The following is a 16,158-nucleotide window of genomic DNA, read 5'->3' as shown; positions in this document are numbered from 1 at the left end:
GGTTATGGCCTGTGTATGATTCTATTGTATTTTTTTGTTACTCATAAGCTACATCTAGTGCTACTCCTGTGGTATACTTTTTCCAGTGTGTACTCTATCATTTTCATGCCCAGTCATACTGTTGCGAACTTGTTCCTCACGCAGTAAAAAATTCAGTAATATTTGTTTCTTTTTGTCACTGTTCTTTGAATATTCTGAATTTTTGTTTTATCTGTCTAATTTATACCTTGTTCCTCTTCTGTGCTCACAGTTTGCAAAATGCATTATTTCACTGCTTTGTACTCCTGCCTTAGTTGCCAAAAGGCTGCTGGCAGTATTGACCAAATAAATAAAACCGATTGATCGAAGGTGCCCCAGCTAGATTCCGGATAGGCTACACACACGCGACACGCGACACGCTCCCCTAGCTCATTGGATCTCCAAGATCCTTCTGTAGCAGGTGTGGGGAGGGATTATCAAAAATTTACATTCTAAAACATGCAAAGCACAAGCACTTGACACCACAAAACGCAAAGATTTCCCACAACTATACAGACAACACATCCCACTACACCAGCACTGTTTTTATGGGATTTTTACACCTCATTTCCTATCACGTGCAGTTTTTGCACCTAATTTTATTGCATGCGAAATCACACGCTGGCCGTTTACACCAGCCAACCTCATAGTGTTAACCGATTTTAATTTTGTTTTGTTGAGCGATTTTACAGTTGAAATCTTCGTCCGTCATACATAACGAAATTGTTTTAGTGCTCTTTGCCCTAGTTGGCCTTGCGCCATAAACATCCAAACATCATTATCATCGTCACGTTGGACGGAGCCAACTCGAAGCTGCCCCCGAGATTCCCACTGCATAAACTCCAGCGATCCCTGTCGGCGGGCGCAGTTCGGCAGTTTATGCGGCCGAAGCTAATTTCTTTTTCTTGCTGGTGTAGGTAAGACCAATTTCGTATTAAATATTTGGTTGCTTCACTCTGCCTTGTCGGACTGCACTACTTGGCGGCGCTTTTGAACGCGTTGAAAAATGACGGAAGCCGTTTATTGCCTTCCGCGCATGCGAGAAATCGCGTGTTATAGCCAGCGCTTAGCATGTTCCGACTGTGGTAATTGTTATCCTACAGGCCGTTGTTCGGTGGTAACAAAAAAACAGTTTAAAGACCAAGTAGCCGGTTGAACGAAATTCATGCAGCAACCTGCACTGCTGGGCAGTCCAGGCTTACACCGACGCAAGCAGCACATAAGGTAGAAGAGTCACAGACACGAACTGTCGAGTGATCGCTTGATAGTGTACTGAAGAAACTAGACGATATAATTCGCCGGATTGAGTTTCTAGAAATGAAGCACAATTCGCAACGGGTTTTTGAGGACTAGACAAACCAGAAAATAGAGCTACAGAATAATACAGTGCTAGGTATGGAAACCATTTTTGACGCACGTTTTCCAAATATGATAACCCTTGGTAACGAAAGGAGGACAGCTAAGAAACGTGGGAAAGAAAACCTTTGACTTGTAAGTGGAGCTTCTTACCAATGATGCTAGAATTTTCCAGCTTCAATACAAGTGAAAAATCTAGAACAATACTACCGAAAAAAAAACCCTGCGATTCAAGGAGTTCAAATTAGGGATGGCAAATATCTGATACCGGTTGTTTCATCTATTCCCAAAAAACTAAGTCTTCCGGCTACCAAGTGAATAAATTGGAGCGGTTCAAACGATTCCGTGCAAGCCTAACCTTGTAGCTCCCATGCTGGTGCATTTCTTGAGGCGCAATGTACAATATAGCTGGCTAGACAAAAAAACTGCCCTAAAAAACGAAACAAAAATCGTCATCAATGAAAAAAATCACTTCACGAGGGAAGAGGCTGCATGGCTGTCGAAGTGCTGTGCTAAAAAAATACAATTTCGCATGGTCACGCAAGGGACGAGTATATGCTAGGGTATGGGAAGGCACTCCACTAACTGAGATTGAAAATGAAGCTAGAGTAAACAACCTTACATAAAACGATGATTATCACAGGAACCTTTCTAGAGTGAGAGCGGATAAAGACTGCGCACAAGAACTACGTGGTGTTGCTCTTCAGCTACATCACGTTAATGTTCAAAGTCTGAGTAAGCACTGAAATTTGTTGTTGATATATCTCAAAGACACCTTGCCATTGGTCGAACTACTCATTTTACCTGAGATAAATTTTAGCAAGAGTGCCCGCATTTATTTCTTCGACGTTTTCCTTCTTTTTCGCTTTGTTCAAACAAGAGAAAGTGAGGTGGCGTAATGGCGTTTCTCAGAGAGCCATAGATTGCAGAACGAAATCGTTTCATTTACTAAAGGTGAGGTTAAACGAGTTTCCATCAGTATTTATATAGCAGAAGTTCTGGTTATTGCGACTTACAGGTAACCTAACAACAATGTACCTGTTTTTCTTGACGAGCTTTCCTATTTTTTGAACGGACACTTTAATAGGCAGATAATATGAGGAGGGGACGTTAGCATACATACGTCAATTCCAATAAAGTCGATGGTTACGGAATACCTTACTTTAATAGCAAGCTTCTGACTTTAAAATAATATTCTGATTGTACGCGGAAGAAAAACTGGGAAACAAATTAAGCCAACCCTGTATAGACCATATCAAAGACAGTTTAAACATGAGTCTTTCGCGCCCGTCATAAAGAAAAAAGTTGCCGATGTGGTCTTTGTATTAGTGTCCAAATAAAGTGAGTCTCTAGATGAAGGTATACTAGGCAAAAAAACTACTCCTTAATTTGTATAGTAGTAGATTACAAATACAGAGCTTTCTTGGGTATTCTTTAAGTAATGAGGAACCCCTCATAACGTACGAACAAGTTGTACAGACGTTTAAGGTTATATCCTGTAACTCAAAAAAGAACGCCATTATTAAACCTAGAAAGTTTATTAGATGATGGATTGACATGAAAATAATGAAGCTTTTTTACTATAAAACTACGTTTTAAGAACATTCCGGACAAAATGACTGACATCATGATGAAAGGGGAGTTAAGGAAACTACGAAGTAAAATAACTGCAAAAATAAGGTTGGTTGAGAAACACTACACCATAAATCAATTTGCATCGTGTCAGCGTAACGTACGAAAATATGAAGCCTTGTGAATACAGTTGGAGGCAGAACAGTCAAACCGAATGTGGATAAAATCATGAAAGTGGCATTCCCCGGTGTCTCTCCGACAGTTGCAGCTCTCTGCGACGGATGAATATTTTATAAGCTCAATCATCAACTTAAACAAGTAAACGACGTTAACACCGGTGTTACACGTACAATAATCACTCTTCTTGCATGCCGACAGAAACAGAGGAGGAGTTATGACAAATTATGAGGACGTTCTCGGTAATAAAATCGGACCATAAAATGGCGTTGGGACGAGAGACCTTTAAAATAATTTAATAGACTAAAATTGGTCCTGCTGTGCATCATAAATCAAACACTCTAAATTGGCCGTATTAACAACCTTATAAAGATAAGTATTGTAAGAGCACTGCACTAACGGAAGTCTGAAAAAGACTGCAATTATTATTGACCAAGGCAATTCTTTTGTCTATTGCGTGCATTATAGAGAAAAGGCTTCATAAAAATATGACCTTTTTTTGCAAATGATGACTTGTTGAACTAAGCAAAGTTCGTCTTTGGTAGTGGTCAAAGTACTAGCAGCTTTCTCAAAAATGTATTGATTTGATTTGTAAACACATAGACCAAATCAATATAGTGCTTATTTATATTCATCGATTTACAAAAGGATTTTGATACAATTGCTCATCAATTGTTACTATTTAATCTTTACAGATTCCGCTTTGGGGGTCCAGGGGAATTATATTTCCAGAACAATTTTACTAGTCGGGAACAGCGTGTACGGGTTAAGGATTTTTTAAGCGAAATGTTATGTAGTAATTCGGAATTGCGACAAGGGTCTGTCTCGGGCCATTTTTATTTAATATCTGCATAAATGTTCCGGCCAATCTGCCTCTCAACTCTCCAATTTACTTACACGTGGACTGCACCGCCCTGACTCTCTCTTATGCAAATCATATTCTAACTGTCATTTATCTACAGATGGATAATTGGCGTTTACTGGATAGAATAAACGACAATCCCATTTATAGAACTTAGGGATAAATCAATCTATTACGTTTCCATAGCTCTTACAAAAGTACAAATTCACCCCAGCCACTTTTTATACACCTCAACACTTTCAGCAACTGTCACTGTTAACCTACTAGGCTACAGAGCAATGTTAGATAACTAGGGATGCATATAGATGATACGTTATCCTGGAACGTACACATAAGGCACGTAGCTAAACGTGTGGTTTCATAATAAATTCTCTTCTCACACTCTCAAACGTGTAAGACTTGTGTGTACTTATATGCATAATTTGAGATCTTTTTCTGATTTCAGAGTGAATGAAATCATTTTTCAGAGACTCGGTGAATCGATTTTAAGGCATCTAATTTTTATGGTACCTTAATCGATTTAACGTTATTTACGTTATACGACTTTAAGGTAACTTAAGGCCCAAAATTAACGGTCTTACCTCATCTTACCAACCTAAAGACTTGAATAGCATAATAAAAGAATTGCCAGAGTATAATTCATGCCACTTGTTATCATAGCAAAGACCCCTCCCTTTTATAGACTTAATTGATATGTCCCCCGTGCAAAAACAGTTCATTTTGACAGTTTCTAAAAGATACATTTTCTCTGAATCCAAACCTGTCAACCGAAAATCACGGCTCCTCCGTTTCTTAAAAAAATGATTGTGCCGAGGGTGTACACAAAAAACGGAAAAGAGGCGCGTTGACTTTTATGTTCCATTTTATTTAATAAGCTTTTATTATATTTATTTATAATAATTTTGATTTATTAATATGCGGAGGCTTAGAAACAGGCTTCCGAAAGAGTCTAGAGTAAGCAATTTTGCACCATTCTTTCCGCATCGTTTTTTGCCATTTGAATTATGTACACTGTGGAGTAAGCAATTATGCGGCATTCTCTGCACATCGCTTTCTACCCTCTTTATTATGTATACTGTGTGCTTCCCGTGTGACATTGATGCCTTGCTTTATCGTTGAAATACTACTGACACAGTAGAGTGGTGGATTCAGTCAATTTCATTGTATTTGCGGGGAAATTGCCGCCGTTCTGTGAAGAAATGTATATGTTTTTTTGCGAGTGAGTTGTTATATTTGGGGAAGATATAATTGATCACGCTTCTGGTAATCTTTTACTTTACCAGATTAATATTTTAGATATTCATTTTTATGCTTTGCATATTTGCCTGATTTTTTTACCGTGCTAGGGCATCTGTTTTGCCTATGTCTAGTGCTGAGGTTGCCCAGCTACGCACCCAAGCCTGTGGGCTCATGTGAGCGGGACATTTTTTGGTATTTGTACCCAGATAATAAAAAATAATAATAATTATAATATTATCAAATAACAAGCACAACACCAGAACTACACAAGTAGCAGCACTCCTCGTGGGTGCCTTGCCCAAAGCTAGTCAAAGATATTGCAGGAAACGCTTCAGAAAAAACATAAAGCAGAATCGCGAAATGAAGAAGCAAACAAAAGAAACACACAAAGCTCCTACTGGAACAAAACGAGATGCCGTTTCGGAACTCCCGCAGCCAAATATTGATCACTTTAGAAGCGCAGCACATCGGGCGTAGCAGGACAGTACCAAAAAACCCGAACTAAAGAAAGTTCACTCTTCAGGCACTCGTAGTTTAATTTCAGGAAAGCCATAAAGATGTAAGGGCGGCACAAAACACCTTTGGTGCAATGCATAAGTTTGTACAGTGCTAGAAAAAAGCAAGAGGAAGCATCGTGTAAGCGGTAAAAATCGCGGAAACACGGTATGCGGTGGTAATGCATAGCAAAAGCAGCAGCGGGTGGAAAAATCTGAAGCATTGAAGCGTTCATGCCTTTGTCGGGAACATGATACCTATGTGAGTAATGTCAAAGAAATCCTGAACGCACCAGAGCATCGACCACTTTTCTAATGCTATTGATGAGTTAAGCACGGGATCTTCAGTGAAAGATTGCTTCCAACGTGGAAAACCAGAACCCAGCACTAACACCCCAAAAAGCTGTGATATCGAATCATGGTCTTTGGCCTCTAAGGTGATTTGATAATGTATGAAACGAAGGCATTCGAAAAGTAATGAATGGGCCAAAAGGATCGATAGGATCATCCACATACGTCACAGGGTTTCTGCTTCCCCGTATGCCTTCAGATACGAGGTCTGGCGATCATCATTCTCCCAAAAAAGGCTAATCGCAAGGACTTGTTACCTCATTCCAAGTATTTCTTGTTCCCACTATTAGAGTGACCAAAATACAACAAATATCTAAATCGACCGCAGCATACACGTTGAACATTTACAAGATGAGCAGCAAAACTCTTTTAACCTGGACAGGAGGTGGTCTACGACACACGGCTGCTTTCGTGGAGGCAAAGGCTAAACAGTTTGGTTTGCGATATCAGAAGAAAACTACGAAGCATTGAGGGTGCACCACTCAAGTTTCAAATGCACAGAAGACTTAGAGAAAATATTGCCGCAAATCATGCATTGGGTTTCTTTTTTCGTGTGTTTTGTTTTACCGCCCAGCCACACACGGCTGTTTTATTTGTGTACCAGGCGGAGCCCGTTCTCTACTTTGTCTTTTTGATGCCCAATGCGTTATCCCTTTGTCTTAAAGTGGTTTTTCCTGCCGTTACTAGACTTGCATAATCTTCTGGACCTCCAGAGTTCCCGATGTAATTTAGCTTTTCGGGAAACAATCAAGCCGAAAGATAAAGGCCCCCTAGCCGACCCTGCGGACTTCGACTCGCCAACACTCGCCTGTGCACGTCACTTTGTTGCCTGCTGCTTCGCTGCGGGTGTATTCTTTCAGTTTTTAGATAAGAAGAATTTCGCTCCAAAAAATTTGCTTTTCCTTCACGACTAGTGCGTCGTTTGTGGCTACATAACATCTGGTAGGTGCTGTTACAACGACCTTTACCCCCTTAAGTCATGAACCAAGACAAATGCCTGCAAGCCGCAAACCGCAAGGCTTCCAGCTGGAGTGTGGACTGCTGACAGATAAATTCAAGGCTGAGCCAGTCGTGTCCGGTGCCATGAACAACGCATCCACAATGACCAACATCACCAGCACTCGTGTACTTCTGCAGCAACCCCGCCAGCCTGGATTGTTTCACGAGTAACCAATTGAATATCCTAAAGAATGGCGGGGACATCTTGAGAGGGGTCGGACATTTAACCGATGGAATGACAACGAAACACTGAGGCAAATGTTTTTCTATCTAGTCGAATGTGCACGCATTTGTCCAAAGAACCATAAACGTACGCTGACCACAAGGCAGTTGTTCAAGGTAGCTTTTTAAAATGTTCATGGCTCTCGTACGCAAGGAACGGGCCGAGTAATTCATTGGACATGCACACAACATAAAGTTGAAGCACCTTTTTCACCACACGGACCCAGAAATGACCAAGAAAAAGAACGAATGCTTCTGGTGCGAGCGTTTATTAAAGAGCTCTTGGCATACCTTGTCCGTTACCCGCCAAAGACGGTATACGAATTCACGTCTAAAGCGGCCGAGATGGGAACGACGCTTGAAATACCATGTGCTGGGTTCGGAGATGATTGATGCCGGGGCTATTAGCTCCGAAGCACTTTGTGCAAAATACGGCCTTGTCATAAATGCGCAGCTGCAGAAACGTTTTTCAACGATATTTAAACTGAAAGTCAACTCCTGCAGCGAAGTTATCCAGGAAGAAGTTCAAAACAATTTCGGTTCTTCTACGCCATTCGAAGTACCCGGTGAGCCACAAGCTATGGCGTACTCTGCAGCGGTTCCTCGACCACGCCCACCTCTAACTTGACGCACAGGCCTCCACTGTCACCCGCCCGACCCCGTTAATTCAAATCCAGAGGCCTAGGCAAATAGACCTATGGGGGTCCGCATCTTCGTCCGCTGTGTTATTACGGCGGGAAGGCCGAAGACATATACTATCGCAGCTCGTTTAAGAGGCTCGGTTTGCGAGGGCTGTCAGTCAACGCACCTTGCCAGCTACACGGCCAGCAGCCTACTAAAATCACAGAACTACCGTCCACTACCAACCAAGATTGAGCGCGCTTTAACCGTTCGCTGTCGCCCTACCAATACCGGTCGTGACATTGTCGAAGAAACTCAGTCTGAACGCGTTGAAGTTCTCCCCAGCCAACACAAGGAAGGCAATAAGCAATCACGTCTGGAGGTGAAGATTCTGAAAGGTGAAAAGTCGGAACCCCTCCAAAGATTCAACGACCCACCGAAGACCGCAATTCACGGCATGGCCTCAGCACAATGGCCCGATCTAACACTGACGTGGCTCACAAACACCATGACAGTCACATGGTGACGCCTGCCCGACATCATCGAGCCGGCCGCCGAAAGGACAACAACGAATACTTATAGTGCCCGGCCGTGAACACGCAGAAACCAAGATACGACGCCCCGACGCAACCGGGTCTCAATGGAGGCGCCATCCGACGTCAACCTGTACATCGACGGCTTTGATTTAGTCTCCCTCATAGACACGGGAGCCACCTACTCAGTAATAAGTGGATCATTTGCGTCTAAGATGAAGTAAGTTACGACCAGATGGGACGGTATACAGATATGCGCAGCAGGAGGCTATCTCCTAATGCCAAGTTGAACGCTTACATTCCCCATCACCCTAGACGGCGCAATGTGCCCCGCCTCATTCGCATTCCGTCAAACTGCTTTCGCGACGTAATTCTCGGAATAGGCTTCTTGATGTGCAGTGGTGCAATAATTGTCCAGGAGACCAAGTGAATAATTAGTTCTTAAGATCACTCTATGACGCCGGCACCGAACCCTCAAATCCATGCTGCTGTAGGGCTCACCATTGATCACGTCACCCTTAAACCCCACGCAGGCTGTCTAGTCACCGGCCACTCTGAAGATGCAGCGCGTGACGTCGACGCTGTCGTAGAGAGCGACCAAAGTTTGCTTCTCAACCTCGTCGTCTCTGTCGCAAAGGGTATTGCGTTCTTCCAGCAACGCAAATCTCATGTTTAGGTCAACTGCGTCTGCCGAAGAGACGCAAGAAGCAACTGACGTGGTCACCGCCGCCCACCTAGAGCACACCCCCGAACATATCAGCAAGATTCCTTATTCCTTGTACGTAAATACTGCACTACCAGACGAAAAACGGTATTTTTGGGGGGTTTGCAGGGTTTCTACGGTGAGAGCTTGCCGTCGGAATCCAAATTATGCCGGATACCTCTAGAAAAAGACTGAGGAATAAACAGTAATGCAGACCTACCTGGCCTACTGTCGCCTTTAATGTCTTTTCCCAAGAGCAGGCAGACAACCGGAAACAAGTCGAGGACATTCTTAGAGGCAACATTACACAACCAACACGAAGCGACAGGGCTGGGCCGGTCGTAGTTGTTACGAAAAAAGACGGCACGTTAGGCTCTGCCTTGACCCCCGGCGACTGAACAAAACCACCAAACAGGACGTGTACTATTCGGGACAAATTTACTAAGCCCGCACCACCTCTGCCACGCAAAGTACCTCTCTTCGACGGATCGGTAGAGTGTACTGGCAAAATAAAATGGACGAAAGAGACCGACAAAACAATGCATTCATAAACCCGTACGGCCTACACTAGTTCTAGGCCATGCAGTAATGGCTGTGCTCGGCTCCAGCAACGTTTAGAAGAATCATGAAGGCTGCGTCAGCTGGCAAACTGCCTTGTAAACGTTGGCAACGTTTTGGTATTCCCGTGGACTTTTGACCACCTCGTTGCATGGTTGGAGTGTGCACTCAATCTAGGCTATTCGTAGGTTGGGGTTAACGCTGAAGCCGTAAAAGTACTGCTTCGCGTAACAGGAACTCAAATTTTCTGGCAACATTTCAAAGCCATAGCAGTCCTGCCTTATCCTGCGAAACCTTCTGACCAGAAGACCGAGACCACAAGAGAAAAAGGGCATCCTAAGATTCTCAGACTGGGCGTGTACTAGCGGCGCTACGTCGCAAAATTTGCAATCATTGCAGATCCACTCATTCCCTTGACGAATGATTGCACCCCTTTGAGGTGGCAGGACGCCCATGCAAAGGAATATGTTGGATGCAACACCCCCTACATAGCCCGCCTGTCTTTGCTCATTTCGACGAAAATGCCCAAAGCGAAAGGCACAGGGACGCCAGTGATATCAGCTTGGTTGCTTCGGCAAGAAACACCCCGACGCTGACTGCAGTATTTGACCCGCTACCACATGTCCCCGATGAAGACGGTGCATTCTTCGGAGTCGTGATAGAGACTAATCTAGTGGCTGCGCTGGCTGCCCCCGTGTTACCTATCATGATCGACTACATCGAAGGACGGAGCGTCGCTTGCCACGGACGTTCAAACGCAACTTGCCCGCATTAAGGCTACAAAACTGAACCCTCGTGAGGTACCGAGAACAAATAATGTTTATGTCATTTCCGCAGACCCGCGAGACAAAATTTTAGAAGCTTCTCACGAAGACGCGTCTTCCAGATATCTAGGCAAAGCACACACTACGGAAAAATTAAAGCGAAGTATTACTGGCCACGCTTTACATCCTATGTGTCGCACTGCGTAGAGAGCTGCCGTGACTGCCAGCGACAAAAAATACCGCCGAACAGACCCGCCGGACTTTTGCAGCCGATCACTGCCCCACCGAGGGCTTTCCAACAGATCAGAATGGACCTTCTGCAGGCTGTTCTCTAGGTCACGATACGTGAACCAGTGGCTTGTCGTAGCGATCAACTATGTGACACGCTGACGCGCTATGCAGAGACCGCCGCTCTTCCAAGGTAGCCTGCACAAGAGGTCGCGAAGTTCTTCATAAACAGTGTTGTGCTGCGGCATGGAACCCCTGAAGTAATCAAGGGCCACCGAACGGCCGTCACTGCGGAGCTTATCCGAGATATCTTGCGCTACAGCAACATGGATCACTGAAGAATGACGCCGTACCACGTGTGAAAACGACAATCGCGGATAGGCTATGTACGTCGACATCGGACATCACTTGAAACAAAGTCCTTCAGAATAACACATTCGCGTACAACACGGTGGCCTGGAAAACTACGCAAATGGCACCGTTCCAGATTGTATACGGAAGATGGCCGACTATGATGCTTTATGCATTTTTTCCGCAAGTAGAATACGACGACCTAAACACCGACGTTCAAGAATACCTTGAACGTGCTGAGGAGGCCCAAAAGCACGCTCGAGCTCGTACAACGTACCAGCAGCTGGTAGAGAAGAACGTTAGAACCTCCGACATCGAGACTCCGAATACCAACCACCCTGGTGATATTGTGTTGGTTTGGGACTCCCGTAGGATGGCGCCTAATCTGTGAATACCTTCTGCGACGGTATTTTGGATCCTATTGGGTGCTGTGACGTTTTTCTCATCTTACCTACGAAGTTATCCCCGATGGTGCTTCGGGAACATACGGACAATGCACGCGGCCCGAAGTCAACAACTTAGTTCGCCTGAATGCTTACTACGCAAGATGACAGACTTTTGTTTGCTCGTACTGTTATTTCATTTCACAGACCAAGTTTCTCACGCTGTTTCCTAAGGGGTCGTGTGTACAAAAATAGCCCAAAATTAGGCTCTACGGCTAAAACTTTGTTCATAATATTCGCAACACCGGTGAAATCTGACTTTTCTACCACAACTAAGACCTCCTCTATGTTCTTCTACACGTTAGACTCAGTATGATAAAAGCGTGATCAAAAGTTGTGTTCCTAGGAAACAGGAAAATATTGCACAGTTTTATAACAATAGCGAATATTTGGTATAAACCCTCTATGTGAATCCACGGCCAGGGAGGCAAGGAAGGAGGCCGTCGCCAAGACAAATGCGAGCTATTTATACCATTTACAGAGAACGGTCTTCAAAACAGCCACCTTGTTGCCTCGCCTGGGCATCGTACACTATATCGCCTATGCATTTATTGAGCTCGGCATTTGCTTCATCATCGTTTTCGTAGAAAGTTCAAACACTTCCAAAAATGGTCTCTTCCTAAGGTATAAAGTTGTTTAATGCTACCTTTGTTAAAGGTATTGTTAAGCTTTGGCTTTTTTAGACAGTACTCTCAATGTGTACTTTCTGAACACCTGATCACAGTATCTTGAAAAAATGTACTAGTACTGCTTGTTTTTTTATCTCGGCATCTTTAAAGATTGGTATAGCTGGGTCTTGTGTCTACTTCATTTCTTCTCCTTTATTCAGTGCGCTTGCACATCTGAATATGCGTTGTTGTACCAGTTCTGTTCACCCCGGCCTTTATAGCAAAAAGGCTGCTCGAAGTTCAAAATACACGGACAAGATAAAACATTATCGGTACAAAAAAGCCGCGCCCGCATGGGCACCATGTTGGAGAAGAAACCCAACACAATTGATGCCTTTGTTTTTGAAACAGTAGCCTAAAACTTCTTTTTTTTGACAACACAGGGTTGTTGAAGTTACAAAATCTCCGCACCTGTTTTTGTTTAAAGTACTTTGGACAGTCCACGGGCCGAAGGCGAATAAAAAGATATGAAGGTCCGCGTGGTAGATTATCTTTTGTGCGTGTAAGCGAGCTTTCGTTTTACATGCATGCTTAAAAGGCTACCTTTTTTGGATTAAAGTTGTTAGCCGCGAAATCTTAACCTATTTTTGTTAATGTTGCACTTCTAGTGTCATGGTGACGAATATTTTACGTCATCTATCCTAATAATATCACTTTGATTTTCTTTCGGTTACAATGAATCGTGTTTTGTGTATTTTAAGATTTCGTAGATCTGACCATTGCAGTAAGTAACGTTTCCCTTTCTTTTTATCGCGTCAGACATCGGCTTGCGCTATACCTAAGCGTAGAAGATGGATGTGAACAAATGTTTTGTCCCCAAATGCGGCAGTTTTGCGAAAGGATTGTTTGGCTCATGAAGTCCTCGCTGAAACATGCCACAGGGTGTCCCGCTTCATCCACTTCGAGCTCAGCTGCTGCCTGCGACATTTTTGAGCTGCTTCTTTCGGCCTGCTTGATGAAAGGTGTGCATTTATAGGTTATTACCTGCTTGGGAACCCCTCAAAACTCGTTGATTATAACGCCGAATTCCTATGGCGCAGCATACTTGTCCCTTCAAAAAACTGGTACAAGTAAGAGACTACCATACCGGTCCTGGTAACATGAAGAACGTTGCGGTTTCGGCTGACGTCATCAGCGGTTTGAAATTGAGGCCTAAGTGGTGCTTGCCAAAATATTGTAATGTAGCGGCAGATGAAACGAACCATATGGGGATGACGTGGTACATTTACATGAATCGAAGAACCTTCTTACAGGCATCCATAACTCTGCTCAGTCTGGGTGCGCCACTCGCCCCCCCCCCCCCCCCCCGAGCTTCTTCCTTGTTGTCAGGCGGAGGTGCGCAGGGTGGCAAGTGGTTTGTCCTGGCCCGTGACTATTTGTATTTGCACATTGACTGCTCTTTATCAAAACAGTGGGCTATAAGTCAAAAAGAGAACAGCAGAAACGGGGCTGCGTGGAAGAAGTCGATTGCGTTTTGTCCACTTCCCCGCAAAAAGCCTATTGACCAGCGTCAGCCATCAACAATTAAACCACGCCCACTCTTTTGATAAGTAACAACCTGTTGCGGAAGATACACAAGCGCCGGGAGCGCACGGTAAAGTAAGCGATTCTTTTTCTCTTTGAGTGAGACCACCGAAAGAATGTAAAGCGAGAACAAACCACAGTGTGTTCAGAATCAGGCTCGAGATGTTTGGAACCGGACAAACGGTAATAATTTTCATCACAAAACATTAACAAATTTTCTGCGTTTTTGAAGCCGACCCTTTCCATATGCGCGATTTCCCGTGCAAGCCGGGTGAACTTCCCAAGCGTTGTAGTCCTACACAAGGGCCGAGCGCCAGGCCGGGGAGTCGCGTGTACTTATTTTACCGCTAGGTGCCCGGTGCCACCAAGGCACCTACCACGACGCCACCAAAGCACTAAGGCACCCACCAAGGCACCAAGGATCGCGTATCGGGAAACACCTGTGATACCTACTATAATATATCATGCTCCAGAAAATAAAAGACAGGACGAGTTTAAAACAAAGTGAAGGGCCATAGCGGGTATCAGGTTATGCGATATATTACGAGGTACACAAGGCTTTGAGCAGGCAAAGCGTTTCTAAATTTTTTACTGCAGATTCGAACAATGGACACAAGCAGATTCTGCAAGGATAGTGCAGCTGCTGGTTAGGAAGATTATACTCACTTCTTGAGAACTCCTATATAGACCTGAACTTACACTTGCATCAGTGATTGCGCCAGAACAGTAAGGTTACATTTACAAATGCCGGTGTAATGTTTGGTTTGCTTATTTTTACGTGTGTTTCTTGGGTTAAGCCTGATTTTCTCTACAATTACAACTGCCCCATGTTAACTACTGGCGGTCGTCTAGCTCAAGAAAGGAGCAATGGTATTCCTCAGGACGGCATTCTTTTGCTTCGAAGGATAGAACCGGTTTGCAGCAAGCAAAATGATTTATCATACCTTCCTAAAAAACTACGAGAAGCACGGAACCTAAAGGAACATCCAACGTTCAAACAAAGTGCGCCAATTGGATTGTCAAGCGTTCAAAACTCAAATCACAAAGAACAAACCCATACGAATTTTTTTTTGCGCGTAAAGCAAACGCATATACGAAGCGCTTTAATGTAGCCGATACGTTGTTAATAAGATGAAGTTGTACTGCTGTACTCCTCTTTTTATTATCGCTATGTGTATTGCATTATCTAGAACAGTTCTTTGTTCGAGATTCCTAATTATCCGCATTGACACAACGGAAACCCGGTTTCACGTGCGCGCGGTGTGTCGATAGGTCTTAGCAGATGTTTTGGGTTGACTTACCGCCTTGTAAGCAAATGCATTAGTTGTTGGACACAACGCCAAAAGACCAGCTAATATTCTTTCGCTGTAAAAGTTAGGCAGTTCTCCGAGATGATGAAACGGCGAAATTCGCATTTTAATGACGCTATCTTCACGACGACGACTGACTCACTTAATTAGGAACGGTTTAAATTTATGTAGGTAAACATAAATATATATATATATATATATATATATATATATATATATATATATATATATATATATATATATATATATATATATATATATATATATATATATATATATATATATATATATATATATATATATATATATAAATATATATATATATATATATATATATATATATATATATATATATATATATATATATATATATATATATATATATATATACGTGTGTGTGTGTGTGTGTGTATCAAATGTGTATTTTAATATTCAAAACGCAAGAGGCTGGGTGCTGCTAGTACACACTGCGGGTTGCGCAACCATCGCTTCATCCTCTTCTTCCACTGAAACTCTTCACACATTTCGTTCGTTTACCTATGGCAAATTCCCCCATAGCCACATAGTTTTTTAGTCGCCGCTCGGTGGCTCGTGTCGTTATCCCTCGGCTGAACGAGGGCCGTCGCGGTACCATGGGGTTACAGCGTCCAGCGTAAACTATGGCTTCAATCTTACATGTACAATGTCCGTAGAAGAAGTGGGAATCGACGGTGTCGACGCTATCGGGGAAATCTAGAGGAGATCAGGGAGAGACCTTACCTCGGTAACTTGGCGCAAGACGCGAAATGGACCGCAGTAGCGGGCATACGTTTTTAGAAAGATTGATACGGCGGGTAGGCTTCCGGAGGAGGACAACCGATCCATTAGCGAGGTGCGCCACCCGATGTCTTCGGTTATAAGTCGTTTTCTGATCAGTTTCGGAGAAACAAGGCCGGTTTTGTGGAATCTGCCTGGCATGGTCAGGCCGGCAATGGCGTCCCAGGTGTACTCCGATCGCACTTAGGGTTTGTCTGCCAACCAAGGCAAAGCGTCTCCAGTGGTAGTGTCGGCTCACCGCCATAAAGGAGGTAGAACGGCGAACACCCAGCCGTATCATGCCTTGGCGAATCATAGCCAAATGTGACATAAGGCAGCAAGGCGTGCCATTCGCGTTGATCCGCTGAAA

The sequence above is a fragment of the Haemaphysalis longicornis genome, unplaced genomic scaffold, assembly GCF_048455015.1.
Source record: "Haemaphysalis longicornis isolate Haplotype H1 unplaced genomic scaffold, Haemaphysalis longicornis Haplotype H1 scaffold_14, whole genome shotgun sequence".
NCBI classification, from domain to species: domain Eukaryota; kingdom Metazoa; phylum Arthropoda; class Arachnida; order Ixodida; family Ixodidae; genus Haemaphysalis; species Haemaphysalis longicornis.
The sequence above is the reverse complement of the archived record's forward strand: the minus strand, read 5'-3'. Positions refer to the sequence as shown.